The sequence below is a fragment of the Brachyhypopomus gauderio genome, unplaced genomic scaffold (assembly GCF_052324685.1).
Source record: "Brachyhypopomus gauderio isolate BG-103 unplaced genomic scaffold, BGAUD_0.2 sc332, whole genome shotgun sequence".
NCBI classification, from domain to species: domain Eukaryota; kingdom Metazoa; phylum Chordata; class Actinopteri; order Gymnotiformes; family Hypopomidae; genus Brachyhypopomus; species Brachyhypopomus gauderio.
Window position 1 is genome coordinate 5,001 of NW_027507153.1, and position 15,000 is coordinate 20,000.

At 41.7% G+C, this 15,000-nt stretch overlaps 11 non-coding genes across 11 annotated transcripts; all 11 read left to right on the top strand.

Moving 5' to 3' along the window:
- Positions 1 to 879: 879 nt before the first annotated feature.
- On the top strand, positions 880 to 952 carry trnar-ccu (transfer RNA arginine (anticodon CCU)). Its single transcript has one exon. It is a non-coding gene; the product is annotated as a tRNA-Arg (tRNA).
- A 978-nt stretch (positions 953 to 1,930) lies between these two features.
- Positions 1,931 to 2,003, top strand: trnar-ccu (transfer RNA arginine (anticodon CCU)). The gene has a single exon. It is a non-coding gene; the product is annotated as a tRNA-Arg (tRNA).
- A 978-nt stretch (positions 2,004 to 2,981) lies between these two features.
- trnar-ccu (transfer RNA arginine (anticodon CCU)) lies at positions 2,982 to 3,054 on the top strand. Its single transcript has one exon. It is a non-coding gene; the product is annotated as a tRNA-Arg (tRNA).
- Positions 3,055 to 4,033: 979 nt separating this feature from the next.
- trnar-ccu (transfer RNA arginine (anticodon CCU)) lies at positions 4,034 to 4,106 on the top strand. Its single transcript has one exon. It is a non-coding gene; the product is annotated as a tRNA-Arg (tRNA).
- A 978-nt stretch (positions 4,107 to 5,084) lies between these two features.
- Positions 5,085 to 5,157, top strand: trnar-ccu (transfer RNA arginine (anticodon CCU)). The gene has a single exon. It is a non-coding gene; the product is annotated as a tRNA-Arg (tRNA).
- A 978-nt stretch (positions 5,158 to 6,135) lies between these two features.
- trnar-ccu (transfer RNA arginine (anticodon CCU)) lies at positions 6,136 to 6,208 on the top strand. The gene has a single exon. It is a non-coding gene; the product is annotated as a tRNA-Arg (tRNA).
- Positions 6,209 to 7,186: 978 nt separating this feature from the next.
- trnar-ccu (transfer RNA arginine (anticodon CCU)) lies at positions 7,187 to 7,259 on the top strand. Its single transcript has one exon. It is a non-coding gene; the product is annotated as a tRNA-Arg (tRNA).
- Positions 7,260 to 8,237: 978 nt separating this feature from the next.
- trnar-ccu (transfer RNA arginine (anticodon CCU)) lies at positions 8,238 to 8,310 on the top strand. The gene has a single exon. It is a non-coding gene; the product is annotated as a tRNA-Arg (tRNA).
- A 978-nt stretch (positions 8,311 to 9,288) lies between these two features.
- On the top strand, positions 9,289 to 9,361 carry trnar-ccu (transfer RNA arginine (anticodon CCU)). Its single transcript has one exon. It is a non-coding gene; the product is annotated as a tRNA-Arg (tRNA).
- Positions 9,362 to 10,339: 978 nt separating this feature from the next.
- trnar-ccu (transfer RNA arginine (anticodon CCU)) lies at positions 10,340 to 10,412 on the top strand. Its single transcript has one exon. It is a non-coding gene; the product is annotated as a tRNA-Arg (tRNA).
- Positions 10,413 to 11,390: 978 nt separating this feature from the next.
- trnar-ccu (transfer RNA arginine (anticodon CCU)) lies at positions 11,391 to 11,463 on the top strand. Its single transcript has one exon. It is a non-coding gene; the product is annotated as a tRNA-Arg (tRNA).
- Positions 11,464 to 15,000: the final 3,537 nt, after the last annotated feature.

Consider the following 15,000-nt stretch of genomic DNA (forward strand, 5'->3'; position numbering starts at 1 on the left):
AAGCATTCCTTTAGTCCAAAAATAGCACACCTTTCAATGTCAGAGGGGTGTGAGTCAAAAATTGATAGAAAGCCTCTAAAGACAGGGTGAATTCACTCTATAGCATTTCTTTCAATGTTTTAATTTAATGAAACTCTTCAAGGCACTTCATGCTTCACTCTAGCAAATCCCAATAGACACTCAAAATAACCTACAAATTCAAGCTTGTGTTGTAAAAAATGTAAGTGCCTTTCAAGAAAGTGAATGAAAATGGTGCTCGACAAGATGTTTAGAAGTAGACCTGGAAATTTCAAAACTTAAAAGCATGTTTGCCAAGTTGATATGTTCATATGCTTGTACAAAAGATCTGCTAATTCCCTTGAGCCATGAGGTTGATTTGCTGACAACAGATGGCGTGATGACAAGGGGTAATGTCGAGAGATGTGTTACACTGGCCTATCTTATCAAAGATCTCTTGCTGAATCTTCTCCAGGACCTCCAGACTTCTACATATTTGGCCAAAAGAATGGACGCGGAACAACGTGTGGATTTTTCAAATGTCACTGGATATCAAAGATTGGGTGAAAGGGAAACTGAAATCCAGAAAGATTGAAAATACAAAAGATCTGCTAAGTCCCCTGCTCAGTGGGTGAAAGGGAAACTGAAATTCATAATGATTGAAATGACAAAAGATCTGCTAATTCCCTTCAGCTATGGTCGTGTTTGCACAAAGCAGTACAGAAACAAAATTGAGTTGAAGCATTGTACTGACTTTTCATTTTTCTGTCTCTCAGGTGTCTGACTAGAACAGACTGTACTGAGAACAGAGCCCTCTGATATATTCCAGAAGTATAGGTTGCGTTCATCGTGGGTACTGGACATCCGCAAGCTTTAGCAAGAGCCCCAGTGGCCTAATGGATAAGGCACTGGCCTCCTAAGCCAGGGATTGTGGGTTCGAGTCCCATCTGGGGTGCTGGGAAAGCAGAGTGGCGCAGCGGAAGCGTGCTGGGCCCATAACCCAGAGGTCGATGGATCGAAACCATCCTCTGCTAAGTCACCTTTAGTCCTAAAAAAGCATTCCTTTAGTCCAAAAATAGCACACCTTTCAATGTCAGAGGGGTGTGAGTCAAAAATTGATAGAAAGCCTCTAAAGACAGGGTGAATTCACTCTATAGCATTTCTTTCAATGTTTTAATTTAATGAAACTCTTCAAGGCACTTCATGCTTCACTCTAGCAAATCCCAATAGACACTCAAAATAACCTACAAATTCAAGCTTGTGTTGTAAAAAATGTAAGTGCCTTTCAAGAAAGTGAATGAAAATGGTGCTCGACAAGATGTTTAGAAGTAGACCTGGAAATTTCAAAACTTAAAAGCATGTTTGCCAAGTTGATATGTTCATATGCTTGTACAAAAGATCTGCTAATTCCCTTGAGCCATGAGGTTGATTTGCTGACAACAGATGGCGTGATGACAAGGGGTAATGTCGAGAGATGTGTTACACTGGCCTATCTTATCAAAGATCTCTTGCTGAATCTTCTCCAGGACCTCCAGACTTCTACATATTTGGCCAAAAGAATGGACGCGGAACAACGTGTGGATTTTTCAAATGTCACTGGATATCAAAGATTGGGTGAAAGGGAAACTGAAATCCAGAAAGATTGAAAATACAAAAGATCTGCTAAGTCCCCTGCTCAGTGGGTGAAAGGGAAACTGAAATTTATAATGATTGAAATGACAAAAGATCTGCTAATTCCCTTCAGCTATGGTCGTGTTTGCACAAAGCAGTACAGAAACAAAATTGAGTTGAAGCATTGTACTGACTTTTCATTTTTCTGTCTCTCAGGTGTCTGACTAGAACAGACTGTACTGAGAACAGAGCCCTCTGATATATTCCAGAAGTATAGGTTGCGTTCATCGTGGGTACTGGACATCCGCAAGCTTTAGCAAGAGCCCCAGTGGCCTAATGGATAAGGCACTGGCCTCCTAAGCCAGGGATTGTGGGTTCGAGTCCCATCTGGGGTGCTGGGAAAGCAGAGTGGCGCAGCGGAAGCGTGCTGGGCCCATAACCCAGAGGTCGATGGATTGAAACCATCCTCTGCTAAGTCACCTTTAGTCCTAAAAAAGCATTCCTTTAGTCCAAAAATAGCACACCTTTCAATGTCAGAGGGGTGTGAGTCAAAAATTGATAGAAAGCCTCTAAAGACAGGGTGAATTCACTCTATAGCATTTCTTTCAATGTTTTAATTTAATGAAACTCTTCAAGGCACTTCATGCTTCACTCTAGCAAATCCCAATAGACACTCAAAATAACCTACAAATTCAAGCTTGTGTTGTAAAAAATGTAAGTGCCTTTCAAGAAAGTGAATGAAAATGGTGCTCGACAAGATGTTTAGAAGTAGACCTGGAAATTTCAAAACTTAAAAGCATGTTTGCCAAGTTGATATGTTCATATGCTTGTACAAAAGATCTGCTAATTCCCTTGAGCCATGAGGTTGATTTGCTGACAACAGATGGCGTGATGACAAGGGGTAATGTCGAGAGATGTGTTACACTGGCCTATCTTATCAAAGATCTCTTGCTGAATCTTCTCCAGGACCTCCAGACTTCTACATATTTGGCCAAAAGAATGGACGCGGAACAACGTGTGGATTTTTCAAATGTCACTGGATATCAAAGATTGGGTGAAAGGGAAACTGAAATCCAGAAAGATTGAAAATACAAAAGATCTGCTAAGTCCCCTGCTCAGTGGGTGAAAGGGAAACTGAAATTCATAATGATTGAAATGACAAAAGATCTGCTAATTCCCTTCAGCTATGGTCGTGTTTGCACAAAGCAGTACAGAAACAAAATTGAGTTGAAGCATTGTACTGACTTTTCATTTTTCTGTCTCTCAGGTGTCTGACTAGAACAGACTGTACTGAGAACAGAGCCCTCTGATATATTCCAGAAGTATAGGTTGCGTTCATCGTGGGTACTGGACATCCGCAAGCTTTAGCAAGAGCCCCAGTGGCCTAATGGATAAGGCACTGGCCTCCTAAGCCAGGGATTGTGGGTTCGAGTCCCATCTGGGGTGCTGGGAAAGCAGAGTGGCGCAGCGGAAGCGTGCTGGGCCCATAACCCAGAGGTCGATGGATCGAAACCATCCTCTGCTAAGTCACCTTTAGTCCTAAAAAAGCATTCCTTTAGTCCAAAAATAGCACACCTTTCAATGTCAGAGGGGGTGTGAGTCAAAAATTGATAGAAAGCCTCTAAAGACAGGGTGAATTCACTCTATAGCATTTCTTTCAATGTTTTAATTTAATGAAACTCTTCAAGGCACTTCATGCTTCACTCTAGCAAATCCCAATAGACACTCAAAATAACCTACAAATTCAAGCTTGTGTTGTAAAAAATGTAAGTGCCTTTCAAGAAAGTGAATGAAAATGGTGCTCGACAAGATGTTTAGAAGTAGACCTGGAAATTTCAAAACTTAAAAGCATGTTTGCCAAGTTGATATGTTCATATGCTTGTACAAAAGATCTGCTAATTCCCTTGAGCCATGAGGTTGATTTGCTGACAACCGATGGCGTGATGACAAGGGGTAATGTCGAGAGATGTGTTACACTGGCCTATCTTATCAAAGATCTCTTGCTGAATCTTCTCCAGGACCTCCAGACTTCTACATATTTGGCCAAAAGAATGGACGCGGAACAACGTGTGGATTTTTCAAATGTCACTGGATATCAAAGATTGGGTGAAAGGGAAACTGAAATCCAGAAAGATTGAAAATACAAAAGATCTGCTAAGTCCCCTGCTCAGTGGGTGAAAGGGAAACTGAAATTTATAATGATTGAAATGACAAAAGATCTGCTAATTCCCTTCAGCTATGGTCGTGTTTGCACAAAGCAGTACAGAAACAAAATTGAGTTGAAGCATTGTACTGACTTTTCATTTTTCTGCCTCTCAGGTGTCTGACTAGAACAGACTGTACTGAGAACAGAGCCCTCTGATATATTCCAGAAGTATAGGTTGCGTTCATCGTGGGTACTGGACATCCGCAAGCTTTAGCAAGAGCCCCAGTGGCCTAATGGATAAGGCACTGGCCTCCTAAGCCAGGGATTGTGGGTTCGAGTCCCATCTGGGGTGTTGGGAAAGCAGAGTGGCGCAGCGGAAGCGTGCTGGGCCCATAACCCAGAGGTCGATGGATCGAAACCATCCTCTGCTAAGTCACCTTTAGTCCTAAAAAAGCATTCCTTTAGTCCAAAAATAGCACACCTTTCAATGTCAGAGGGGTGTGAGTCAAAAATTGATAGAAAGCCTCTAAAGACAGGGTGAATTCACTCTATAGCATTTCTTTCAATGTTTTAATTTAATGAAACTCTTCAAGGCACTTCATGCTTCACTCTAGCAAATCCCAATAGACACTCAAAATAACCTACAAATTCAAGCTTGTGTTGTAAAAAATGTAAGTGCCTTTCAAGAAAGTGAATGAAAATGGTGCTCGACAAGATGTTTAGAAGTAGACCTGGAAATTTCAAAACTTAAAAGCATGTTTGCCAAGTTGATATGTTCATATGCTTGTACAAAAGATCTGCTAATTCCCTTGAGCCATGAGGTTGATTTGCTGACAACAGATGGCGTGATGACAAGGGGTAATGTCGAGAGATGTGTTACACTGGCCTATCTTATCAAAGATCTCTTGCTGAATCTTCTCCAGGACCTCCAGACTTCTACATATTTGGCCAAAAGAATGGACGCGGAACAACGTGTGGATTTTTCAAATGTCACTGGATATCAAAGATTGGGTGAAAGGGAAACTGAAATCCAGAAAGATTGAAAATACAAAAGATCTGCTAAGTCCCCTGCTCAGTGGGTGAAAGGGAAACTGAAATTCATAATGATTGAAATGACAAAAGATCTGCTAATTCCCTTCAGCTATGGTCGTGTTTGCACAAAGCAGTACAGAAACAAAATTGAGTTGAAGCATTGTACTGACTTTTCATTTTTCTGTCTCTCAGGTGTCTGACTAGAACAGACTGTACTGAGAACAGAGCCCTCTGATATATTCCAGAAGTATAGGTTGCGTTCATCGTGGGTACTGGACATCCGCAAGCTTTAGCAAGAGCCCCAGTGGCCTAATGGATAAGGCACTGGCCTCCTAAGCCAGGGATTGTGGGTTCGAGTCCCATCTGGGGTGCTGGGAAAGCAGAGTGGCGCAGCGGAAGCGTGCTGGGCCCATAACCCAGAGGTCGATGGATCGAAACCATCCTCTGCTAAGTCACCTTTAGTCCTAAAAAAGCATTCCTTTAGTCCAAAAATAGCACACCTTTCAATGTCAGAGGGGTGTGAGTCAAAAATTGATAGAAAGCCTCTAAAGACAGGGTGAATTCACTCTATAGCATTTCTTTCAATGTTTTAATTTAATGAAACTCTTCAAGGCACTTCATGCTTCACTCTAGCAAATCCCAATAGACACTCAAAATAACCTACAAATTCAAGCTTGTGTTGTAAAAAATGTAAGTGCCTTTCAAGAAAGTGAATGAAAATGGTGCTCGACAAGATGTTTAGAAGTAGACCTGGAAATTTCAAAACTTAAAAGCATGTTTGCCAAGTTGATATGTTCATATGCTTGTACAAAAGATCTGCTAATTCCCTTGAGCCATGAGGTTGATTTGCTGACAACAGATGGCGTGATGACAAGGGGTAATGTCGAGAGATGTGTTACACTGGCCTATCTTATCAAAGATCTCTTGCTGAATCTTCTCCAGGACCTCCAGACTTCTACATATTTGGCCAAAAGAATGGACGCGGAACAACGTGTGGATTTTTCAAATGTCACTGGATATCAAAGATTGGGTGAAAGGGAAACTGAAATCCAGAAAGATTGAAAATACAAAAGATCTGCTAAGTCCCCTGCTCAGTGGGTGAAAGGGAAACTGAAATTTATAATGATTGAAATGACAAAAGATCTGCTAATTCCCTTCAGCTATGGTCGTGTTTGCACAAAGCAGTACAGAAACAAAATTGAGTTGAAGCATTGTACTGACTTTTCATTTTTCTGTCTCTCAGGTGTCTGACTAGAACAGACTGTACTGAGAACAGAGCCCTCTGATATATTCCAGAAGTATAGGTTGCGTTCATCGTGGGTACTGGACATCCGCAAGCTTTAGCAAGAGCCCCAGTGGCCTAATGGATAAGGCACTGGCCTCCTAAGCCAGGGATTGTGGGTTCGAGTCCCATCTGGGGTGCTGGGAAAGCAGAGTGGCGCAGCGGAAGCGTGCTGGGCCCATAACCCAGAGGTCGATGGATCGAAACCATCCTCTGCTAAGTCACCTTTAGTCCTAAAAAAGCATTCCTTTAGTCCAAAAATAGCACACCTTTCAATGTCAGAGGGGTGTGAGTCAAAAATTGATAGAAAGCCTCTAAAGACAGGGTGAATTCACTCTATAGCATTTCTTTCAATGTTTTAATTTAATGAAACTCTTCAAGGCACTTCATGCTTCACTCTAGCAAATCCCAATAGACACTCAAAATAACCTACAAATTCAAGCTTGTGTTGTAAAAAATGTAAGTGCCTTTCAAGAAAGTGAATGAAAATGGTGCTCGACAAGATGTTTAGAAGTAGACCTGGAAATTTCAAAACTTAAAAGCATGTTTGCCAAGTTGATATGTTCATATGCTTGTACAAAAGATCTGCTAATTCCCTTGAGCCATGAGGTTGATTTGCTGACAACAGATGGCGTGATGACAAGGGGTAATGTCGAGAGATGTGTTACACTGGCCTATCTTATCAAAGATCTCTTGCTGAATCTTCTCCAGGACCTCCAGACTTCTACATATTTGGCCAAAAGAATGGACGCGGAACAACGTGTGGATTTTTCAAATGTCACTGGATATCAAAGATTGGGTGAAAGGGAAACTGAAATCCAGAAAGATTGAAAATACAAAAGATCTGCTAAGTCCCCTGCTCAGTGGGTGAAAGGGAAACTGAAATTCATAATGATTGAAATGACAAAAGATCTGCTAATTCCCTTCAGCTATGGTCGTGTTTGCACAAAGCAGTACAGAAACAAAATTGAGTTGAAGCATTGTACTGACTTTTCATTTTTCTGTCTCTCAGGTGTCTGACTAGAACAGACTGTACTGAGAACAGAGCCCTCTGATATATTCCAGAAGTATAGGTTGCGTTCATCGTGGGTACTGGACATCCGCAAGCTTTAGCAAGAGCCCCAGTGGCCTAATGGATAAGGCACTGGCCTCCTAAGCCAGGGATTGTGGGTTCGAGTCCCATCTGGGGTGCTGGGAAAGCAGAGTGGCGCAGCGGAAGCGTGCTGGGCCCATAACCCAGAGGTCGATGGATCGAAACCATCCTCTGCTAAGTCACCTTTAGTCCTAAAAAAGCATTCCTTTAGTCCAAAAATAGCACACCTTTCAATGTCAGAGGGGTGTGAGTCAAAAATTGATAGAAAGCCTCTAAAGACAGGGTGAATTCACTCTATAGCATTTCTTTCAATGTTTTAATTTAATGAAACTCTTCAAGGCACTTCATGCTTCACTCTAGCAAATCCCAATAGACACTCAAAATAACCTACAAATTCAAGCTTGTGTTGTAAAAAATGTAAGTGCCTTTCAAGAAAGTGAATGAAAATGGTGCTCGACAAGATGTTTAGAAGTAGACCTGGAAATTTCAAAACTTAAAAGCATGTTTGCCAAGTTGATATGTTCATATGCTTGTACAAAAGATCTGCTAATTCCCTTGAGCCATGAGGTTGATTTGCTGACAACAGATGGCGTGATGACAAGGGGTAATGTCGAGAGATGTGTTACACTGGCCTATCTTATCAAAGATCTCTTGCTGAATCTTCTCCAGGACCTCCAGACTTCTACATATTTGGCCAAAAGAATGGACGCGGAACAACGTGTGGATTTTTCAAATGTCACTGGATATCAAAGATTGGGTGAAAGGGAAACTGAAATCCAGAAAGATTGAAAATACAAAAGATCTGCTAAGTCCCCTGCTCAGTGGGTGAAAGGGAAACTGAAATTTATAATGATTGAAATGACAAAAGATCTGCTAATTCCCTTCAGCTATGGTCGTGTTTGCACAAAGCAGTACAGAAACAAAATTGAGTTGAAGCATTGTACTGACTTTTCATTTTTCTGTCTCTCAGGTGTCTGACTAGAACAGACTGTACTGAGAACAGAGCCCTCTGATATATTCCAGAAGTATAGGTTGCGTTCATCGTGGGTACTGGACATCCGCAAGCTTTAGCAAGAGCCCCAGTGGCCTAATGGATAAGGCACTGGCCTCCTAAGCCAGGGATTGTGGGTTCGAGTCCCATCTGGGGTGCTGGGAAAGCAGAGTGGCGCAGCGGAAGCGTGCTGGGCCCATAACCCAGAGGTCGATGGATCGAAACCATCCTCTGCTAAGTCACCTTTAGTCCTAAAAAAGCATTCCTTTAGTCCAAAAATAGCACACCTTTCAATGTCAGAGGGGTGTGAGTCAAAAATTGATAGAAAGCCTCTAAAGACAGGGTGAATTCACTCTATAGCATTTCTTTCAATGTTTTAATTTAATGAAACTCTTCAAGGCACTTCATGCTTCACTCTAGCAAATCCCAATAGACACTCAAAATAACCTACAAATTCAAGCTTGTGTTGTAAAAAATGTAAGTGCCTTTCAAGAAAGTGAATGAAAATGGTGCTCGACAAGATGTTTAGAAGTAGACCTGGAAATTTCAAAACTTAAAAGCATGTTTGCCAAGTTGATATGTTCATATGCTTGTACAAAAGATCTGCTAATTCCCTTGAGCCATGAGGTTGATTTGCTGACAACAGATGGCGTGATGACAAGGGGTAATGTCGAGAGATGTGTTACACTGGCCTATCTTATCAAAGATCTCTTGCTGAATCTTCTCCAGGACCTCCAGACTTCTACATATTTGGCCAAAAGAATGGACGCGGAACAACGTGTGGATTTTTCAAATGTCACTGGATATCAAAGATTGGGTGAAAGGGAAACTGAAATCCAGAAAGATTGAAAATACAAAAGATCTGCTAAGTCCCCTGCTCAGTGGGTGAAAGGGAAACTGAAATTCATAATGATTGAAATGACAAAAGATCTGCTAATTCCCTTCAGCTATGGTCGTGTTTGCACAAAGCAGTACAGAAACAAAATTGAGTTGAAGCATTGTACTGACTTTTCATTTTTCTGTCTCTCAGGTGTCTGACTAGAACAGACTGTACTGAGAACAGAGCCCTCTGATATATTCCAGAAGTATAGGTTGCGTTCATCGTGGGTACTGGACATCCGCAAGCTTTAGCAAGAGCCCCAGTGGCCTAATGGATAAGGCACTGGCCTCCTAAGCCAGGGATTGTGGGTTCGAGTCCCATCTGGGGTGCTGGGAAAGCAGAGTGGCGCAGCGGAAGCGTGCTGGGCCCATAACCCAGAGGTCGATGGATCGAAACCATCCTCTGCTAAGTCACCTTTAGTCCTAAAAAAGCATTCCTTTAGTCCAAAAATAGCACACCTTTCAATGTCAGAGGGGTGTGAGTCAAAAATTGATAGAAAGCCTCTAAAGACAGGGTGAATTCACTCTATAGCATTTCTTTCAATGTTTTAATTTAATGAAACTCTTCAAGGCACTTCATGCTTCACTCTAGCAAATCCCAATAGACACTCAAAATAACCTACAAATTCAAGCTTGTGTTGTAAAAAATGTAAGTGCCTTTCAAGAAAGTGAATGAAAATGGTGCTCGACAAGATGTTTAGAAGTAGACCTGGAAATTTCAAAACTTAAAAGCATGTTTGCCAAGTTGATATGTTCATATGCTTGTACAAAAGATCTGCTAATTCCCTTGAGCCATGAGGTTGATTTGCTGACAACAGATGGCGTGATGACAAGGGGTAATGTCGAGAGATGTGTTACACTGGCCTATCTTATCAAAGATCTCTTGCTGAATCTTCTCCAGGACCTCCAGACTTCTACATATTTGGCCAAAAGAATGGACGCGGAACAACGTGTGGATTTTTCAAATGTCACTGGATATCAAAGATTGGGTGAAAGGGAAACTGAAATCCAGAAAGATTGAAAATACAAAAGATCTGCTAAGTCCCCTGCTCAGTGGGTGAAAGGGAAACTGAAATTTATAATGATTGAAATGACAAAAGATCTGCTAATTCCCTTCAGCTATGGTCGTGTTTGCACAAAGCAGTACAGAAACAAAATTGAGTTGAAGCATTGTACTGACTTTTCATTTTTCTGTCTCTCAGGTGTCTGACTAGAACAGACTGTACTGAGAACAGAGCCCTCTGATATATTCCAGAAGTATAGGTTGCGTTCATCGTGGGTACTGGACATCCGCAAGCTTTAGCAAGAGCCCCAGTGGCCTAATGGATAAGGCACTGGCCTCCTAAGCCAGGGATTGTGGGTTCGAGTCCCATCTGGGGTGCTGGGAAAGCAGAGTGGCGCAGCGGAAGCGTGCTGGGCCCATAACCCAGAGGTCGATGGATCGAAACCATCCTCTGCTAAGTCACCTTTAGTCCTAAAAAAGCATTCCTTTAGTCCAAAAATAGCACACCTTTCAATGTCAGAGGGGTGTGAGTCAAAAATTGATAGAAAGCCTCTAAAGACAGGGTGAATTCACTCTATAGCATTTCTTTCAATGTTTTAATTTAATGAAACTCTTCAAGGCACTTCATGCTTCACTCTAGCAAATCCCAATAGACACTCAAAATAACCTACAAATTCAAGCTTGTGTTGTAAAAAATGTAAGTGCCTTTCAAGAAAGTGAATGAAAATGGTGCTCGACAAGATGTTTAGAAGTAGACCTGGAAATTTCAAAACTTAAAAGCATGTTTGCCAAGTTGATATGTTCATATGCTTGTACAAAAGATCTGCTAATTCCCTTGAGCCATGAGGTTGATTTGCTGACAACAGATGGCGTGATGACAAGGGGTAATGTCGAGAGATGTGTTACACTGGCCTATCTTATCAAAGATCTCTTGCTGAATCTTCTCCAGGACCTCCAGACTTCTACATATTTGGCCAAAAGAATGGACGCGGAACAACGTGTGGATTTTTCAAATGTCACTGGATATCAAAGATTGGGTGAAAGGGAAACTGAAATCCAGAAAGATTGAAAATACAAAAGATCTGCTAAGTCCCCTGCTCAGTGGGTGAAAGGGAAACTGAAATTCATAATGATTGAAATGACAAAAGATCTGCTAATTCCCTTCAGCTATGGTCGTGTTTGCACAAAGCAGTACAGAAACAAAATTGAGTTGAAGCATTGTACTGACTTTTCATTTTTCTGTCTCTCAGGTGTCTGACTAGAACAGACTGTACTGAGAACAGAGCCCTCTGATATATTCCAGAAGTATAGGTTGCGTTCATCGTGGGTACTGGACATCCGCAAGCTTTAGCAAGAGCCCCAGTGGCCTAATGGATAAGGCACTGGCCTCCTAAGCCAGGGATTGTGGGTTCGAGTCCCATCTGGGGTGCTGGGAAAGCAGAGTGGCGCAGCGGAAGCGTGCTGGGCCCATAACCCAGAGGTCGATGGATCGAAACCATCCTCTGCTAAGTCACCTTTAGTCCTAAAAAAGCATTCCTTTAGTCCAAAAATAGCACACCTTTCAATGTCAGAGGGGTGTGAGTCAAAAATTGATAGAAAGCCTCTAAAGACAGGGTGAATTCACTCTATAGCATTTCTTTCAATGTTTTAATTTAATGAAACTCTTCAAGGCACTTCATGCTTCACTCTAGCAAATCCCAATAGACACTCAAAATAACCTACAAATTCAAGCTTGTGTTGTAAAAAATGTAAGTGCCTTTCAAGAAAGTGAATGAAAATGGTGCTCGACAAGATGTTTAGAAGTAGACCTGGAAATTTCAAAACTTAAAAGCATGTTTGCCAAGTTGATATGTTCATATGCTTGTACAAAAGATCTGCTAATTCCCTTGAGCCATGAGGTTGATTTGCTGACAACAGATGGCGTGATGACAAGGGGTAATGTCGAGAGATGTGTTACACTGGCCTATCTTATCAAAGATCTCTTGCTGAATCTTCTCCAGGACCTCCAGACTTCTCCTACATATTTGGCCAAAAGAATGGACGCGGAACAACGTGTGGATTTTTCAAATGTCACTGGATATCAAAGATTGGGTGAAAGGGAAACTGAAATCCAGAAAGATTGAAAATACAAAAGATCTGCTAAGTCCCCTGCTCAGTGGGTGAAAGGGAAACTGAAATTCATAATGATTGAAATGACAAAAGATCTGCTAATTCCCTTCAGCTATGGTCGTGTTTGCACAAAGCAGTACAGAAACAAAATTGAGTTGAAGCATTGTACTGACTTTTCATTTTTCTGTCTCTCAGGTGTCTGACTAGAACAGATTGTACTGAGAACAGAACCCTCTGATATATTCCAGAAGTATAGGTTGCGTTCATCGTGGGTACTGGACATCCGCAAGCTTTAGCAAGAGCCCCAGTGGCCTAATGGATAAAGCACTGGCCTCCTAAGCCAGGGATTGTGGGTTCGAGTCCCATCAGGGGTGCTGGGAAAGCAGAGTGGCGCAGCGGAAGCGTGCTGGGCCCATAACCCAGAGGTCGATGGATCGAAACCATCCTCTGCTAATTCAGCTTTAGTCCTAAAAAAGCATTCCTTTAGTCCAAAAATAGCACACCTTTCAATGTCAGAGGGGTGTGAGTCAAAAATTGATAGAAAGCCTCTAAAGACAGGGTGAATTCACTCTATAGCATTTCTTTCAATGTTTTAATTTAATGAAACTCTTCAAGGCACTTCATGCTTCACTCTAGCAAATCCCAATAGACACTCAAAATAACCTACAAATTCAAGCTTGTGTTGTAAAAAATTTAAGTCCCTTTCAAGAAAGTGAATGAAAATGGTGCTCGACAAGATGTTTAGAAGTAGACCTGGAAATTTCAAAACTTAAAAGCATGTTTGCCAAGCTGATATGTTCATATGCTTGTACAAAAGATCTGCCAATTCCCTTGAGCCATGAGGTTGATTTGCTGACAACAGATGGCGTGATGACAAGGGGTAATGTCGAGAGATGTGTTACATTGGCCTATCTTATCAAAGATCTCTTGCTGAATCTTCTCCAGGACCTCCAGACTTCTACATATTTGGCCAAAAGAGGTGACGCGGGACAACGTGTGGATTTTTCAAATGTCACTGGATGTCAAAGATTGGGTGAAAGGGAAACTGAAATCCAGAAAGATTGAAAATACAAAAGATCTGCTAAGTCCCCTGCTCAGTGGGTGAAAGGGAAACTGAAATTCATAATGATTGAAATGACAAAAAATCTGCTAATTCCCTTCAGCTATGGTCGTGTTTGCACAAAGCAGTACAGAAACAAAATTGAGTTGAAGCATTGTACTGACTTTTCATTTTTCTGTCTCTCAGGTGTCTGACTAGAACAGACTGTACTGAGAACAGAGCCCTCTGATATATTCCAGAAGTATAGGTTGCGTTCATCGTGGGTACTGGACATCCGCAAGCTTTAGCAAGAGCCCCAGTGGCCTAATGGATAAAGCACTGGCCTCCTAAGCCAGGGATTGTGGGTTCGAGTCCCATCAGGGGTGCTGGGAAAGCAGAGTGGCGCAGCGGAAGCGTGCTGGGCCCATAACCCAGAGGTCGATGGATCGAAACCATCCTCTGTTAAGTCAGCTTTAGTCCTAAAAAAGCATTCCTTTAGTCCAAAAATAGCACACCTTTCAATGTCAGAGGGGTGTGAGTCAAAAATTGATAGAAAGCCTCTAAAGACAGGGTGAATTCACTCTATAGCATTTCTTTCAATGTTTTAATTTAATGAAACTCTTCAAGGCACTTCATGCTTCACTCTAGCAAATCCCAATAGACACTCAAAATAACCTACAAATTCAAGCTTGTGTTGTAAAAAATTTAAGTCCCTTTCAAGAAAGTGAATGAAAATGGTGCTCGACAAGATGTTTAGAAGTAGATCTGGAAATTTCAAAACTTAAAAGCATGTTTGCCAAGCTGATATGTTCATATGCTTGTACAAAAGATCTGCCAATTCCCTTGAGCCATGAGGTTGATTTGCTGACAACAGATGGCGTGATGACAAGGGGTAATGTCGAGAGATGTGTTACATTGGCCTATCTTATCAAAGATCTCTTGCTGAATCTTCTCCAGGACCTCCAGACTTCTACATATTTGGCCAAAAGAGGTGATGCGGAACAACGTGTGGATTTTTCAAATGTCACTGGATGTCAAAGATTGGGTGAAAGGGAAACTGAAATCCAGAAAGATTGAAAATACAAAAGATCTGCTAAGTCCCCTGCTCAGTAGGTGAAAGGGAAACTGAAATTCATAATGATTGAAATGACAAAAGATCTGCTAATTCCCTTCAGCTATGGTCGTGTTTGCACAAAGCAGTACAGAAACAAAATTGAGTTGAAGCATTGTACTGACTTTTCATTTTTCTGTCTCTCAGGTGTCTGACTAGAACAGACTGTACTGAGAACAGAGCCCTCTGATATATTCCAGAAGTATAGGTTGCGTTCATCGTGGGTACTGAACATCCGCAAGCTTTAGCAAGAGCCCCAGTGGCCTAATGGATAAGGCACTGGCCTCCTAAGCCAGGGATTGTTGGTTCGAGTCCCATCTGGGGTGCTGGGAAAGCAGAGTGGCGCAGCGGAAGCGTGCTGGGCCCATAACCCAGAGGTCGATGGATCGAAACCATCCTCTGCTAAGTCACCTTTAGTCCTAAAAAAGCATTCCTTTAGTCCAAAAATAGCACACCTTTCAATGTCAGAGGGGTGTGAGTCAAAAATTGATAGAAAGCCTCTAAAGACAGGGTGAATTCACTCTATAGCATTTCTTTCAATGTTTTAATTTAATGAAACTCTTCAAGGCACTTCATGCTTCACTCTAGCAAATCCCAATAGACACTCAAAATAACCTACAAATTCAAGCTTGTGTTGTAAAAAATGTAAGTGCCTTTCAAGAAAGTGAATGAAAATGGTGCTCGACAAGATGTTTAGAAGTAGACCT